General features: G+C 44.7%; 1 protein-coding gene across 1 annotated transcript in view; it reads left to right on the top strand.

The window, feature by feature from the left end:
* LOC126295146 (high affinity cGMP-specific 3',5'-cyclic phosphodiesterase 9A-like) overlaps window positions 1-17236 on the top strand; it is a 2007270-nt gene that overhangs the window by 1564591 nt on the left and 425443 nt on the right. The gene's annotated exons all lie outside the window — the stretch shown is intronic.

The raw sequence follows: 17236 nt of genomic DNA, 5'->3' as shown, positions 1-17236 counted from the left end.
TGATGACCACAGATGTTAAGTCGCATAGTGCTCAGAGCCATTTGAACCATTTGAACAACATGCCAAATGGACCGCTCAGATTGGCATCAGGTTCTGTTCTCCGATAAGTGTCAAATATGCCTTCAATCAGACGATCGTCGGAGACGTATTTGGAGGCAGCCCGGTCGGGCTGAACGGCTTAGACACACTGTCCAGCTAGGGCAGGAACGTGGAGGTTCCCTGCTGTTTTGGGGTCGCATTATATGGGGCCGACGTACGCCGCTGGTGGCCATGGATGGTGCTGTAAGGGCTGTACGATGCGTGAATGCCATCCTCCAGCCGATAGTGCAATCATATTGGCGAGGCATTCGTCTTCATGGACGACAATTCGCACCCCCCAGGGTGCACATCTTGTGAATGACTTCCTTTAGGCCGGGCGGTGTGGCCGAGCTGTTCTAGGCGCTACGGTCTGGAACCGCGTGACCCCTACGATCGTAGGTTCGAATCGTGCCTCGGGCATGGATGTGTGTGATGTCCTTAGGTTAGTTAGGTTTAAGTAGTTCTAAGTTCTAGGGGACTGATGACCAGAGATGTTAAGTCCCATAGTGCTCAGAGCCATTTGAACCATTTGAACTTCCTTTAGTATAACGCCATCGCTCGACTATAGTGGCCGCATTTTCTCCAGACATGAACCTAGTCCTACATGGCTGGTATGGATTGAAAAGGGCTGTTTATGGACGACATGACCCACCAACCACTCTGAGGGATCTACACCGAATCGCCGTTGAGGAATGGGACAATCTCGATCAACAGTGCATTAATGAACTTGTGGATAGTATGCCACGACGAATACAGGCATGCATCAGTGCAAGAGGACGTGCTGCTGGATATTAGAGGTACCGGCGTGTTTAGCAATATTGACCGCCACCAGATCTCGCAGTATGGCGGTACAACATAATTTGTGATTTTCATGAGCAATAAAAAGGGCAGAAATGATGTTTAGGTTGATGTCTATTCCAATTTTCTGCACAGGTTCCGTAACTCTCGGAACCGAGGTGAAGCAAAAATTTATTTTATGCATCTAGTTTGCTAACGTCAAGAGTTTTATGACACTTTAATGTTAAAGTTCTAAACTTGTGTTTGTAAATGTTTGGTCGGAACCTGAGAAATATATAAAACGTATTTTGATATCGAAAAATATAAATATCACTGCAGGGAAAGAGAACTGCGTTAAAATGTAGTTTTGAACGGAAATATGTGAAACTCACGCTACACGATATGAAATCCAGAGTAGCTGGCACATTAAACAACTCGTCTGCTAGAAAGCAATCCGTTCTCTATGAAATTTACATATGCTGTCTGACGGCCAAAACAAAATGATACAGATTAAAAATGTAAGCCCGGAATATAGCTAATCTTTATACCTCACAGTGAACATGATAATTAAATCTGTTGCACTGCCTGTACGTAGGGAATGCTCCTGTGCTCTATAACCTTTCACTATTAGGGTTATTGATCTGACTGTCACAAACCAAGTTTCATTTACCGCGTACTTGCCATGTGCAATGCAGCGCGATATCTTACAATTTTGACAAAAATGCTTCTTAGTACACAACTCGCGATGCGCAATGCGGGTATGAAATCCGAGTCATGAAAGTAAATGAAAATGGGGAACTAATCTTAAAGACTGATAAATGAGGACAAGGATTCCAATTGAAAGTATGCATTAAACCTTGATAACAGTACACCTTTTCATGAAGTTCTCAGATCTAAGATATCGAAATATTATTTAATAACTTTATTGCGTGTAACTGCCTTTCTTCACACTTGTTTCGGCTACCAGAGTAGGCCATGTGCTTCACTATAAAATTTCTACAGCCAACTTTAACCATATACAATGTTCTATCAGTAAGAAACTACACAATTACAAATATAAAAACACTGGATTACCTTAAAAATTACCTTTTGTCATTCCTGCATTCATGTCTTGTCATTTCTTCAAATATTTTCCTGAAAACATGTTATTACAAAAACCCTTTTAAATAATGCTGCCTCCTCTACACAGTAGGTCAGATTCCACCCATTTGAAACCAAGTACATTGCCAGACTGTCCTACAAACAACACTCACTGGTACTCTCTGACTAGCTCTAACATCTTTGGTCTCAAAACAAAGACTTAGAAAGAACATGTCTACCCCCGGTAGCTGAGTGGTCAGTGTGACAGAATGGCAATCCTAAGGGCTCGGGTTCGATTCCCGGCTGGGTCGGAGATTTTCTCCGCTCAGGGATTGGCTGTTGTGTTGTCCTAATCATCATCATTTCATCCCCATCGACGCGCAAGTCGCCGAAGTGGCGTCAAATCGAAAGGCTTGCACCCGACGAACAGTCTAGTTGACTGAAGGCCCTAGCCACACGACATTTATTTTTTTACAAAGAATATGATTATGTTTTTGCAAAAAAAGTAGGTTTGCAAAGCAAAATACACGTTCTAAGTATTATTACAATGGCCAGCCGGGGTGGCCGAGCAGTTCCAGGTGCTTCAGTCTGGAACCGCGCGATCGCTACGGTTGCAGGTTCGAATCCTGCCTCGGGCATGGATGCGTGTGACGTCCTTAGGTTAGCTAGGTTTAAGTAGTTCTAAGTTCTAGGGGACTGATGACCTAAGATGTTAAATCCCATACTGTTGGTTGGCTAACAATATGAGCCCCAATTCTGTGAAAGCCACACATCAGTAGCAATTCCAATTCCCAGAATATCTGCAGTGCAAGTTTTAGATGATTCACCCTGCATAACTCTTTTGAAGACATTACCCACTCCATTGTACCACTTTTCTCAGAGACACTCTCTTCCCCTATATTGCAGTTCTGTGAATCGTCTATCTGCAGACGAATGCAGCCGAGCTTCAAAAGACGGGCTGGGCACCTTATTCAAAAGGTCTCCCGCTACCCGACTGAGCTCTTTGTAGCTGCAAGGTTGCCCCCCCCCCCCCCCCTCATACTCTTCCTCCCACCACCCTACTTTCCCCCCCCCCTCACCCATGTACCAGGCCGCCATTCCCCACCATCGGCACCGTGGACTTCTCTTGCAGCCGCTCCTAATGTCTCCCTTACTCGGGACGCTTCCTCCCAAAGGGCTCCTTTTCAACAGCGGCTGGTGCCTTGCTGGTGGAGGGGGTGGTTTTTATTTCGCCGCTACGCGCAGGGATTATAATTAATACGGCTTCTGCGACCGACAACTTAGCGGAAGGGTTTCGGCATTCGCTTCTCGGAGAGCTCCACCAGTCTCAGGTCTTGTTCTAATTAATCTGGCAGCCCGTATCTGAAGGTCCTGGTGCGGGATTAATCAGCAACGTAGGGGGGTGCCCCAGTCTACTCGCTCAGTGGAGGCTCGAGCAAAGTTGCTTAAAGTATAAGTCTCTCCCTTTGTGTGTGTGTGTGTGTGTGTGTTATATCTCCCAGGGCAAGCATCTTTCTCACCCGTGCGTAGGGCGCTTAAAAAGCAAATGTTGCTACAATTGTATGCGGTGACGCGGCTCCTTACGTCCCTTTACGACTGACTTGGCACTACCTGTGAACATTGTCTCAGCAGATCGTCAGTAGGAAAGGCGAGTGAAACCTACCTTACTTCGACGTGAACCAGGCTGCAATTTAAGTCACTAATCTACCTTTCGGGAGAAAGTTTTCACACAAATGAAAGGTTGGAAATTTTGTCCTCAATTAATACACTCCTGGAAATGGAAAAAAGAACACATTGACACCGGTGTGTCAGACCCACCATACTTGCTCCGGACACTGCGAGAGGGCTGTACAAGCAATGATCACACGCACGGCACAGCGGACACACCAGGAACCGCGGTGTTGGCCGTCGAATGGCGCTAGCTGCGCAGCATTTGTGCACCGCCGCCGTCAGTGTCAGCCAGTTTGCCGTGGCATACGGAGCTCCATCGCAGACTTTAACACTGGTAGCATGCCGCGACAGCGTGGACGTGAACCGTATGTGCAGTTGACGGACTTTGAGCGAGCGAGGGCGTATAGTGGGCATGCGGGAGGCCGGGTGGACGTACCGCCGAATTGCTCAACACGTGGGGCGTGAGGTCTCCACAGTACATCGATGTTGTCGCCAGTGGTCGGCGGAAGGTGCACGTGCCCGTCGACCTGGGACCGGACCGCAGCGACGCACGGATGCACGCCAAGACCGTAGGATCCTACGCAGTGCCGTAGGGGACCGCACCGCCACTTCCCAGCAAATTAGGGACACTGTTGCTCCTGGGGTATCGGCGAGGACCATTCGCAACCGTCTCCATGAAGCTGGGCTACGGTCCCGCACACCGTTAGGCCGTCTTCCGCTCACGCCCCAACATCGTGCAGCCCGCCTCCAGTGGTGTCGCGACAGTCGTGAATGGAGGGACGAATGGAGACGTGTCGTCTTCAGCGATGAGAGTCGCTTCTGCCTTGGTGCCCATGATGGTCGTATGCGTGTTTGGCGCCGTGCAGGTGAGCGCCACAATCAGGACTGCATACGACCGAGGCACACAGGGCCAACTGCCGGCATCATGGTGTGGGGAGCGATCTCCTACACTGGCCGTACACCTCTGGTGATCGTCGAGGGGACACTGAATAGTGCACGGTACATCCAAACCGTCATCGAACCCATCGTTCTACCATTCCTAGACCGGCAAGGGAACTTGCTGTTCCAACAGGACAATGCACGTCCGCATGTATCCCGTGCCACTCAACGTGGTCTAGAAGGTGTAAGTCAACTACCCTGGCCAGCAAGATCTCCGGATCTGTCCCCCATTGAGCATGTTTGTGACTGGATGAAGCGTCGTCTCACGCGGTCTGCACGTCCAGCACGAACGCTGGTCCAACTGAGGCGCCAGGTGGAAATGGCATGGCAAGCCGTTCCACAGGACTACACCCAGCATCTCTTCGATCGTCTCCATGGGAGAATAGCAGCCTGCATTGCTGCGAAAGGTGGATACACACTGTACTAGTGCCGACATTGTGCATGCTCTGTTGCCTGTGTCTATGTGCCTGTGGTTCTGTCAGTGTGATCATGTGATGTATCTGACCCCAGGAATGTGTCAATAAAGTTTCCCCTTCCTTGTACAATGAATTCACGGTGTTCTTATTTCAATTTCCAGGAGTGTATATTCTGAAATTTAGGTGAACAAGTATCACTGCCAAGCCTCTATTGGTCTTAACACACTCACTCGCAAACCCTTTCACTCATGTTAGCAGCCGGCCGCGGTGGTCTAGCGGTTCTAGGCGCTCAGTCCGGAACCGCGCGACTGCTACGGTCGCAGGTTCGAATCGTGCCTCGGGCATGGATGTGTGTGATGTCCTTAGGTTAGTTAGGTTTAAGTAGTTCTAAGTTCTAGGGGACTGATGACCTAAGATGTTAAGTCCCATAGTGCTCAGAGCCGTTTGAACCATTTTTGAACTCACGTTAGCAAGTTCACGGTGTTGCATTTCCCGAAAACGTAACAGTTGCAAAAATACTGATTGTTGATTGAGAATGCTCGCCAAATATTAACTCTGTCGGTACCAAATGCAGTCACAGTTTTTTAGTCACCGATCTGTTCAATACGCCACGCGGAATATATGCCTTTTCTCGTCACAAAATCCACTTAAAATTTCCGAAATTTCTACACGCCCATCGGAATAATTATGCCGCCACTTTACCACACTTTTGATGTATGAAACACTGCTAGATCCGGCAACTAATCATTTCCATCGGAACCACAACTACACACGTCCGAACTGTTTCATACCTAGGCACCCACTCTACTCTAGAATACTCTAAGTCTTTTCTACCAGCAGAGAAAGGCGCGCGAAGAATATTACTTTACCATTTGTTAGTTTACTCAACAGTCAATAGCAAAACAACATTCTCCCGCGTCAATCCGAGCTTTTCATCAATAACCAATCGGAAAATAATAAACCTTACGACTGCGCTTTTTACCGACGTAATTATCTAATATTCTGAAGTTTTCCTCATGCATAAAGTTATTTACTATTGTTGTTTATACCTGAATTAACTTTCCCTTTCCCAGAAACTTACTTTACAAATGTATTCTACAAAAATCCCCTTTCGTCCACATCCATACTTGTTCGAAACGTTCCTACACTAAATCCCACTACATATCTCGTTAAACAATTATCTTCATATTAACCTTAAATCACACTCACGCATCATTCATACTGCTAAAACACGTTTATAACGCTTTGCACACACAAAGAGACATAATAACACTTTATGAAAATACTAGAACAGTTTATGAAAAACATCGTATTACTTTAGTGCACTGTATTGGGCACAATCGAAACTAAAATCACAGTCCCCCTAACCAATATTGTCCTCTATCGGCTGATACATAAACCACGTGCGAATCCAGTCTCGCCTCACCATCTGTCACTATCCAGCTCTGACAAGGGAACCTCCCCATCGCACCCCCCTCACATTTAGTTATAAGTTGGCACAGTGGATAGGCCTTGAAAAACTGAACACAGATCAATCGAGAAAATACGAAGAAGTTGAGTGGAACTATGAAAAAAATAAGCAAAATATACAAACTGAGTAGGCCATGCGCAACATAGGCAATATGAACGATAGTCCAAACTCAGGAGCGCCGTGGTCCTGTGGTTAGCGTGAGCAGCTGTGGAACGAGAGGTCCTTGATTCAGGTCTTCTCTCGAGTAATGATTTTACTTTCTTTATTTTCGCAAAGTTATGATCTGTCCGTTCGTTCATTGACGTCTCTGTTCACTGTAATAAGTTTAGTGTCTGTGTTTTGCGACCGCACCGCAAAACCTTGCGATTAGTAGACGCAAGGACGTGCCTCTCCAATCGGAACCGAAAACATTTGATCGCAAGGCCATAGGTCAACCGATTCACCCACAAGGAAAAACGTCTGATACAGGCTGTTTCGAAAATGACCGGTATATTTGAAACGGCAATAAAAACTAAACGAGCAGCGATAGAAATACACCGTTTGTTGCAATATGCTTGGGACAACAGTACATTTTCAGGCGGACAAACTTTCGAAATTACAGTAGTTACAATTTTCAACAACAGATGGCGCTGCAAGTGATGTGAAAGATATAGAAGACAACGCAGTCTGTGGGTGCGCCATTCTGTACGTCGTCTTTCTGCTGTAAGCGTGTACTGTTCACAACGTGCAAGTGTGCTGTGGACAACATGGTTTATTCCTTAGAACAGAGGTTTTTTCTGGTGTTGGAATTCCACCGCCTAGAACACAGTGTTGTTGCAACAAGACGAAGTTTTCAACGGAGGTTTAATGTAACCAAAGGACCGAAAAGCGATACAATAAAGGATCTGTTTGAAAAACTGCAACGGACTGGGAATGTGATGGATGAACATGCTGGAAAGGTAGGGCGACCGCATACGGCAACCACAGAGGGCAACGCGCAGCTAGTGCAGCAGGTGATCCGACAGCGGCCTCGGGTTTCCGTTCGCCGTGTTGCAGCTGCGGTCCAAATGACGCCAACGTCCACGTATCGTCTCATGCGCCAGAGTTTACACCTCTATCCATACAAAATTCAAACGCGGCAACCCCTCAGCGCCGCTACCATTGCTGCACGAGAGACATTCGCTAACGATATAGTGCACAGGATTGATGACGGCGATATGCATGTGAGCAGCATTTGGTTTACTGACGTAGGTTTTTTTTACCTGGACGGCTTTGTCAATAAACAGAACTGGCGCATATGGGGAACCGAAAAGCCCCATGTTGCAGTCCCATCGTCCCTGCATCCTCAAAAAGTACTGGTCTGGGCCGCCATTTCTTCCAAAGGAATCATTGGCCCATTTTTCAGATCCGAAACGATTACTGCATCACGCTATCTGGACATTCTTCGTGAATTTGTGGCGGTACAAACTGCCTTAGACGACACTGCGAACACCTCGTGGTTGATGCAAGTTGGTGCCCGGCCACATCGTACGGTCGACGTCTTTAATTTCCTGAATGAATATTTCGATGATCGTGTGATTGCTTTGGGCTATCCGAAACATACAGGAGGCGGCGTGTATTGGCCTCCCTATTCGCCAGACATGAACCCCTGTGACTTCTTTCTGTGGGGACACTTGAAAGACCAGGTGTACCGCCAGAATCCAGAAACAATTGAACAGCTGAAGCAGTACATCTCATCTGCATGTGAAGCCATTCCGCCAGACACGTTGTCAAAGGTTTCGGGTAATTTCATTCAGAGACTACGCCATATTATTGCTACGCATGGTGGATATGTGGAAAATATCGTACTATAGAGTTTCCCAGACCGCAGCGCCATCTGTTGTTGACAATTGTAACTACTGTAATTTCGAAAGTTTGTCTGCCTGAAAATGTACTGTTGTCCCAAGGATATTGCAACAAACGGTGTATTTCTATCGCTGCTCGTTTCGTTTGTATTGCCATTTCAAATATACCGGTCATTTTCGAAACACCCTGTATATTCTATACGACACTGGTGACGGCATGTGCGTCACATGACAGGAATATGTTGTCGACCCACCTAACTTGTACACTTGGCGAATAGGTAAAAAGATTCTTCTACCTTGCCCGATTTAGGTTTTCTTGTGGATGTGATAATCACTCCCAAAAAAGTGACGAAAACATAATAGTTTGTCACATAAACTGCAACAAATGAATGCAACAGTTTCACAGTAGCCCAGTTTTCCCTGTGCTCTGTCAAAACATATGTTTGTAATGTTTTTAAATTTTTCCGTGTGTCGACCGTCAAATCCTGCATACGTCCAAGCAAATCTGAACATGTCCTGGAATTTTGGAGAGCGAAGTTGATCATGTGTGAGTGCCTGAACATTGAAAATAGTCTGAAAATAAAAAATTAAACTTTTCACTCGAGGGAAGACTGGAACCAAGGACCTCTCGTTCTGTAGCTGCTCACGCTAACCACAAGACCACGGCGCTCCTGAGCGTAGATTTTCCTTGATATTGCGTACCTTGGGCATGGGCTACTCCGTTTGTATATTTTGCTTATTTTTTCATAGTTCCACACAACTTCTTCCTGTTTTCTCGATTGATCTGTGCTCAGTTTATCAAGGCCTATCCACTGTGCCAACTTATAACTAAATCTGAGGGGGGTGCGATGGGGAGCTTCCCTTGTCAGACACATCTCCCACTTAATCGCCTCCAAGGCAGGATCGTTATACGGCGCTACGCCTCAAGTAGACACATGTAGGCTGTTTTACTTCTGACGTATATGTACATCTACATCTATGCCAACATGAGTGCTCTGAAACTCACATCCAAAGGGTTCATAGAACCAGTTTGAGACTAGAGTAAGGTGACAAAAGTGGCGTGGTACCTTATAACATCATGTCGAACTTCCTTCCGGGTCAATAGGTTGTTGGAATTTCCCTGCAGGAATAATGAACCATGCCGCCTCCATAGCCGTCCATAATTGCAAAAGTGTTGCCGGTGCAGAATTTTGTGCACGAACTGATCTCTGTTGCGTCCCATAAATGTCTGATGGGATTCATGTCGGGTACGAGGCGATCAAACCATTCGCACCAATTGTCCAGAACGTCCTTCAAACCAGTCACAAACAGTTGTGGCTCAGTAACATGGCGCATTGGCCTGTGGACATGAAGTCCGTGAATGGCTGCAAGAGGTATCCAAGTAACAGCAGATAACCATTTCCAGTCAATGGTCGGCTCAGTTGGACCAGAGGACCCAGTCCATTCCATGTAGACACAGCCCACACCATCACGGTGCCACTATCGTCTTAGACAGCACCTTGTTGACAAGCTATGTCCGTGCCTTCGTGCGGTCTCCACTACACCCGAACCCTACCATTAGTTCGTACCGACTGAAATCGTCACTCATATGGCCAGGCCATGGTTCTCCAGTCTTCAAGGGTCCAGCCCGTATGGTGAAGAGCCTGGAAGTGGCGCTGCAGGCGATGTCGTGATGTCGTGCTGTTAGGACAGACACTTCCGTCGGTCATCCGCTGACATAGCCCGTTGTTGTTGTGGTCTTCAATCCTGAGACTGGTTTGATGCAGCTCTCCATGCTACTCTATCCTGTCCAAGCTTCTTCATCTCCCAGTACCTACTGCAACCTACATCCTTCTGAATCTGCGTAGTGTATTCATCTCTTGGCCTCCCTCTACGATTTTTACCCACCATGCTGCCCTAAAGTACTAAATTGGTGACCCCTTGATGACTCCGAACATGTCCTACCAACCGATCCCTTCTTGTAGTCAAATTGTACCACAAAGTCCTCTTCACCCCAATTCTATTCAATACTTCCTCATTAGTTATGTGGTCTACCCATCTAATCTTCAGCATTCTCCTGTAGCACCACATTTCGAAAGCTTCTGTTCTCTTCTTGTTCAAACTATTTATCGTCCACGTTTCACTTTCATATATGGCTACACTCCATACTAATTCTTTCAGAAACGACTTCCTGACATTTAAATCTATACTCGACGTTAACAAATTTCTCTTCTTCAGAAACGCTTTCCTTGCCATTGCCAGTCTACATTTTATATCCTCTCTACTTCGACCATCATCAGTTATTTTGCTCCGCAAATAGCAAAACTCCTTTACTACTTTAAGTGTCTCATTTCCTAATCTAATTCCCACAGCATCACCCGACTTAATTCGACTACATTCCATTATCCTCGTTTTGCTTTGGTTGATGTTCATCTTATATCCTCCTATCAAGACACTGTCCATTCCTTTCAACTGCTCTTCCAATTCGTTTGCTGTCTCTGACACAATGTCATCGGCGAACCTTCTGTTCTCTTCTTGTTCAAACTATTTATCGTCCACGTTCCACTTCCATATATGGCTACACTCCATACAAATACTTTCAGAAACGACTTCCTGACATTTAAATCTATACTCGATGTTAACAAATTTCTCTTCTTTATAAACGCTTTCCTTGCCATTGCCAGTCTACATTTTATATCCTCTCTACTTCGGCCATCATCAGTTATTTTGCTCCGCAAATAGCGAAACTCCTTTACTACTGTAAGTGTCTCATTTTCTAATCTAATTCCCTCAGCATCACCCGACTTAATTCGACACTACATTCCATTATCCTCGTTTTGCTTTTGTTGATGTTAATCTTATACCCTCCTTTCAAGACACTGTCCATTCCGTTCAACTGCTCTTCCAAACCCTTTGCAGTCTCTGACAGAATTACAATGTCATCGGCGAACCTCAAAGTTTTTATTTCTTCTCCATGGATTTTTTAATACCTACTCCGAACTTTTCTTTTGTTTCCTTTACTGCTTGCCCAGTATACAGATTGAATAACATCGGGGAGAGGCTACAACCCTGTCTCACTCCCTTCCCAACCACTGCTTCCCTTTCATGCCCCTCGACTCTTACAACTGCCATCCGGTTTCTGTACAAATTGTAAATAGCCTTTCGCCCCCCTGTATTTTACCCCTGCCATCTTAGCTCATTAAGGCCAAATTTCCCCACAGTACTCTAACGGATCTTTTAGTGCACGTCCCACATTGAATTCTACGGTTGTTTCACGCTGTGTTGCTTGTCTCTTAGCACCGACAACTGAACACAAACGTCGCTGCTCTCTGTCGTTAAATGAAGGCCGTAGGCCACTGCGTTGTCTGTGGTGTGAGGTAATGCCTGAAATGTGATATTATCGGTACGCACTTGACTATGTGGGGGTCGAATATTGAATTCCCTCACGATTTCTGAAGCGGAATGTTGTATGTATCCAGGTCGATCTACCATTCTGCGTTCAAAGTCTGCTAATTGCAGTAGTGTGGCCATAATCACGCGGGAAACATTTTGACATGAATCACCTGAGTTCAAATGACAGCTCAACCAATGCACTGCACTTTCATGTCTATACTTTACTACCGTCAACTGTGTACGTGCATATCACTACCCCGTGACTTTTGTCGCTTCATTGTATTTCTCGACACTTTAACTCACGTGCAAAACATGAACACCAAAATCTTTCTGTACGAGATGTGACTTTTCTTGTTTTGCCGCGATCATTATCTCTCCCTAAGTAGGTAGGAGTCAGACAAACACGCCGAAGTTCCAAGGAAACTGGTACAGGCAAGCGTATTCAAATACAGAGATATGTAAACAGGCAGAATAGGGTGCTGCAGTCGGCAGTCCTATATAAGACAGAAAGGGCCTGGCGCAGCTCTTAGATCGGTTGCTGCTTTTGCGATGGCGGGTTATCAAGATTTAAGTGAGTTTGAACACTGTGTTATATTCGGCGCAAGACCGGTGGGTCACAGAATCGCCGAAGTAGCGATGGAGGGGATTTTCACGTACGACTGCTGGACGAGTGTAACCGTGAGTACCAGGTAAACATCAAATCTCGGACATCGCTGCGGCCGGAAAAAGATCCTGCAAGAACGAGACCATCGACGACTGAAGAGAATCGTTCGACATCACAGAAGCGCAACACTACCGGAAATTGCTGCAGAGTCCAATGGTGAGTCATCAACAAGTGTCAGCGGGCGAACCATTCAACGAAACATCATTGATATGGGCTTTCGAAGCTGAAGACCCCCTCTTGTACCCTTGATGATTGCACGACACACAGCTCTACGCATCGCCTGAGCCCGTCAACACCGACATTGGACTGTTGATGACTCGAAACATGTTGCCTGGTCGGACAAGTCTCGTTTAATATTGTATCGAGCAGATGGATGTGTTCTTCCCTGGTGCAAGTCGCAAGTGGGGCGGCCATATTTATACTGATACTGCGTCGGTATGTGTGCATCTGCACTATGCTGCCACCTATAGGCCATTCTGCACGCTGTTTGTAGCACGCTTACCAACTTACAGGATAATGGAGCAAAATGTCGATTTGTTATTAGATTTAAGGTTTTCATTTTGACACCGTTCCTCACAAGCGACTTCTAATTAAGCTGCGGGCCTATGGGGTATCGTCTCAGTTGTGCGACTGGATTCTTGATTTCCTGACAGGAAGATCGCAGTTCGTAGCAATAGACGGGAAATCATCGAGTAAAACTGAAGTGATATCAGGTGTTCCCCAGGGAAGCGTCCTGGGACCTCTGCTGTTCCTGATCTATATAAATGACATGGCTGACAATCTGAGCAGTTCTCTTAGATTGTTCGCAGATGATGCTGTAATTTACCGTCTAGTAAGGTCATCCGAAGACCAGTATCAGTTGCAAAGCGATTTAGAAAAGATTTGCTCTATGGTGTGGCAGGTGGCAGTTGACCTAAATAACGAAAAGTGTGAGATGATCCACATGAGTTTCAAACGAAATCCGTTGGAATTCGATTACTCGATAAATAGTACAATTCTCAAGGCTGTCAATTAAACTAAGTTCCTGGGTGTTAAAATTACGAACAACTTCCGTTGGAAGGACCACATAGATAATACTGTCGCCAAGGCGAGCCAAAGGTTGCGTTTCATTGCCAGGACACTTAGAAGATGCAAGAAGTCCACTAAAGAGACAGCTTACACTACACTCGTTCGTCCTCTGTTAGAATATTGCTGCGCGGTGTGGGATCCTTAGCCGGCCGCGGTGGTCTCGCGGTTCTAGGCGCGCAGTCCGGAACCGTGCGACTGCTACGGTCGCAGGTTCGAATCCTGCCTCGGGCATGGATGTGTGTGATGTCCTTAGGTTAGTTAGGTTTAAGTAGTTCTAAGTTCTAGGGGACTAATGACCACAGCAGTTGAGTCCCATAGTGCTCAGAGCCATTTGAACCATTTTTTTTGTGGGATCCTTACCAGGTGGGATTGACGGAGGACATCGAAAGGGTGCAAAAACGGGCAGCTCGTTTTGTATTATCACGTAAAAGGGCGAGAGTGTGGCAGATATGATACGCGAATTGGGATGGAAGTCATTAAAGCAAAGACGTTTTTCGTCGCGGCGAGATCTATTTACGAAATTTCAGTCACTAACTTTTTCTTCCGAATGCGAAAATATTTTGTTAAGCCCAACCTACATAGGTAGGAATGATACCAAAATAAAATAAGAGAAATCATAGCTCGAACAGTAAGGTGTAGGTGATCGTTTTTCCCGCGCGCTGTTCGGGAGTGGAATGGTAGAGAGATAGTATGATTGTGGTTCGATGAACCCTCTGCCAAGTTCTTAAATGTGAATTGCAGAGTAGTCACGTTGATCTAGATGTAGATTTGACTCACCCTCGTATAACTATTATAGTTGCAATCAATTAACAAAACACTTGTACACAGAAAAGTCAATTGAACTGCTTATATTAGAAAAACTATTATGTAGTTCGTCAGTAAACTGAAATGTAAAGTAATAATACGATATCTACAAAACTACTATATGTATTGAAATGGTGGAGCTTTTTTGGATTTTATTAATTTCATTGATATGATAGTTAGAATTAATATTTTATTATAGGTGCAATGAATTCGATAAAAATTCTTAGAGATAAAAATAATTATTTTAAAATAAAATTATAATAATCAAGCTTTTTGACAGGAAGTCAGATGCACTGTTTGTACTAGAAAAACAACTATGTACCTCATGTAAGTTGACGTATAGGGGAATAATCATCTACAGCTGAAAAACTGTTCTATACATTCAAATTGTGCACTTTTTTTCAGTCAGCAATTAATTTCTGTAGTGTAATTGTTGCTATTGATGTAACTGTTATAGGAGTATAAACCTAATGAAAATTCTTGTAGATAACAATAAATTTCTTTCTCTTGTTTATAATATCAAGCTTTTTTTACTAGAAAATATTTATCTAGCTCGTCAATAAATTGAAAGCCAACATGATGCCACAGCTTCAAAACTGAAATGGTGATGGTAAAGCTAACCTCAGCAACACATCAGAGGCCGTTTGTAACAAATAGAAAGTCCTGCCTTGTAAGAAACTGCTTTCTCTCTCTCTCTCTCCCTCTCGCCTGCAACTCCCCCCAGCTCCTGCAAAACTCGGCTCCTTGCTTGTTGTACCTCTTCCCTTGCCACCACTACATCACTCTGCGGTCAGGATGAAGCCGCCAAGTTTGGCGTCCATTTCCCGTGACAACAGTCGGTCTGCCGGCAGGTGCAGCCTTTCCCATCCCCCCCTCCACCCTCCGCCCCCACCCCCTCCCCTCCAGCGAGGGCTGCCTTTGAGACACCCTGCGGCCGCCATGATTAAAGGCTCCGTGGCACAAGAGCGACCACAGATACCCTACACTCTACCTGCCGCCTCCGGTGGCGCGTCTGCAGACACCGGAGACTTGGCCGAGTTACTTCGAGGCGACTCTGTTCAGAGGGGCCGCGTATCGGAAGCTTTCAGCCAGTTCTCTTAGCGACCGCCCCACACCACACCACATTCCATCAGTCGTACTATACACTTTGCATCCACTAGCAAACCTCACAGTTCAGGTTCTTTAGAGATTGAAACTCCCATTTATTAATCAGTTTCAGACACGTGATTCCTTTATGAATCAGTTAATGTGTTATATACGTGCCTATTCAAGAAATGGGATAAAGAGATACTATCAAACTACAGGCCGATTTCACTTTTGCCAGCACTCTCAAAAAGTTTAGAAGAAGTAAAGTACAGGCTGCTTTTCAACCATCTGACAACAAATAACATATCAAGAACACAGTTTGGATTTGTAAAGGGTTCTGATATCGAGAAGGCTGTTTACATCTACAGTGAAAATGTACTTAATTCATTAAATAACAAATTGCAAGCAGCAGGTATTTTCTGTGATTTGTCCAACGCATCTGATTGTGTGAACCTCATCATCTTTTTAAATAAATTAGAATTCTATGGTGTCACAGGCAGTGATGCAAAATGGTTCAAGGGGAAACAAAGGGTGTCAGTGCAAAGGACTAGGGAATTAAGTCATCAGACAGCAAAGAAATTACATGTGGTGTCCCACAAGGATCCATCTTAGGGCCATTGCTTCTTCTTTTGTACCTTAATGATCTCTCATCAGTTACACTGCCAGAAGCAGAGTTCGTTTTGTTTGCAGATGACACAAGTATTGCAATAAATAGTATATCGAGTGTAGTTCTAGAAAGATCTGCTAATGATATTTTCATGGATATTAGTAAATAGTTTAAAGCCAACTCACTGACATTAAACTTCGAAAAGACTAGCTATGTGCAATTCAGAACGGGTAAGAGGTTTCCACCCAGCATATGCATAAAGTATGAAGAAGAGCAGATAGAAGAGGTTGAAAGTCTTATATTCCTGTGATTACAACTTGATAATAAACTCAGTTGGGAGGAGCACACCACAGAAGTGCAGAAACGCCTTAACAAAGCTGTATTTGCAATTCGAGTGTTAGCAGACATAGGCGACATAAAAGTGAAAAAGCTTGCATACTTTGTCTACTTTCATTCCATAATGTCATTTGCTATAGTATTTAGGGGTAACTCTTCAAGTCATGCAAAAGTTTTCAGAGTCCAAAAGCGTGTAATACGTATTATTTGTGGAGTAAATTCACGGACGTCCTGTAGAAACCTCTTGAAAGAACTGGGTATACTAACTACTGCCTCTCACTATATTTACTCCTTAATGAAATTTGTCCTAACTAATATATCTCTTTTTTTCCAACAGACAGCTCAGTTCATACTTACAATACCAGGAACAAAAATGATCTGCACAAGGACTTAAAACCACTTACTTTAGTGCAAAAAGGGGTCCAGTACTCAGGAACACTCATCTTCAATAATTTGTTAAAAAACATAAAAAATTAGTTACAAATAAAGACCAGTTTAAAAGGAGCCTGAAAGACTTACTACTGGCCAACTTCTTCTACTCCATTGACGAATAGAAACAAATGATGTATTGTATATACTCATACTATTAGCATTGTTACTTCAGCTTAAAAAAAAAAAAAGACATTTTCCACATCCACGAGGATCTTCTCAGCACTGATCTATAGAACGAAAAAATAATCTAATCTAATCTAATCTAATCTAATCTAAACACGTAAACAAGTTACATAGACGTTTAAAGTTGTGTTTAAACTTTGTTGCAAGTCGTTAACGAGGGGAAGATCTCAAACACGAGCAACCTATTGTGCTCATATTGGACAGCCCGCTTGTGTACAAAGACTCTGAGATATTTTGGCTCAAAATCCTCCCACCTCCTCCCACAGTTACAGAGAAAATCACCCCTAATGTTCATGACGCGTGACCACTAAAAATTGACGGGATCGATAGATAATTGAAAACTGAGTATTTGGGAGCAGGAAAGGCACATGTTCGTTGAAATCGAGGATAGAAACTGTTGCGAGTGCCGTTTATGTACACGTACGGTGA

This window comes from Schistocerca gregaria, chromosome 11 (assembly GCF_023897955.1).
Source record: "Schistocerca gregaria isolate iqSchGreg1 chromosome 11, iqSchGreg1.2, whole genome shotgun sequence".
In the NCBI taxonomy this organism is placed as follows: Eukaryota; Metazoa; Arthropoda; class Insecta; order Orthoptera; family Acrididae; genus Schistocerca; species Schistocerca gregaria.
The sequence above is the reverse complement of the archived record's forward strand: the minus strand, read 5'-3'. Positions and strand labels throughout refer to the sequence as shown.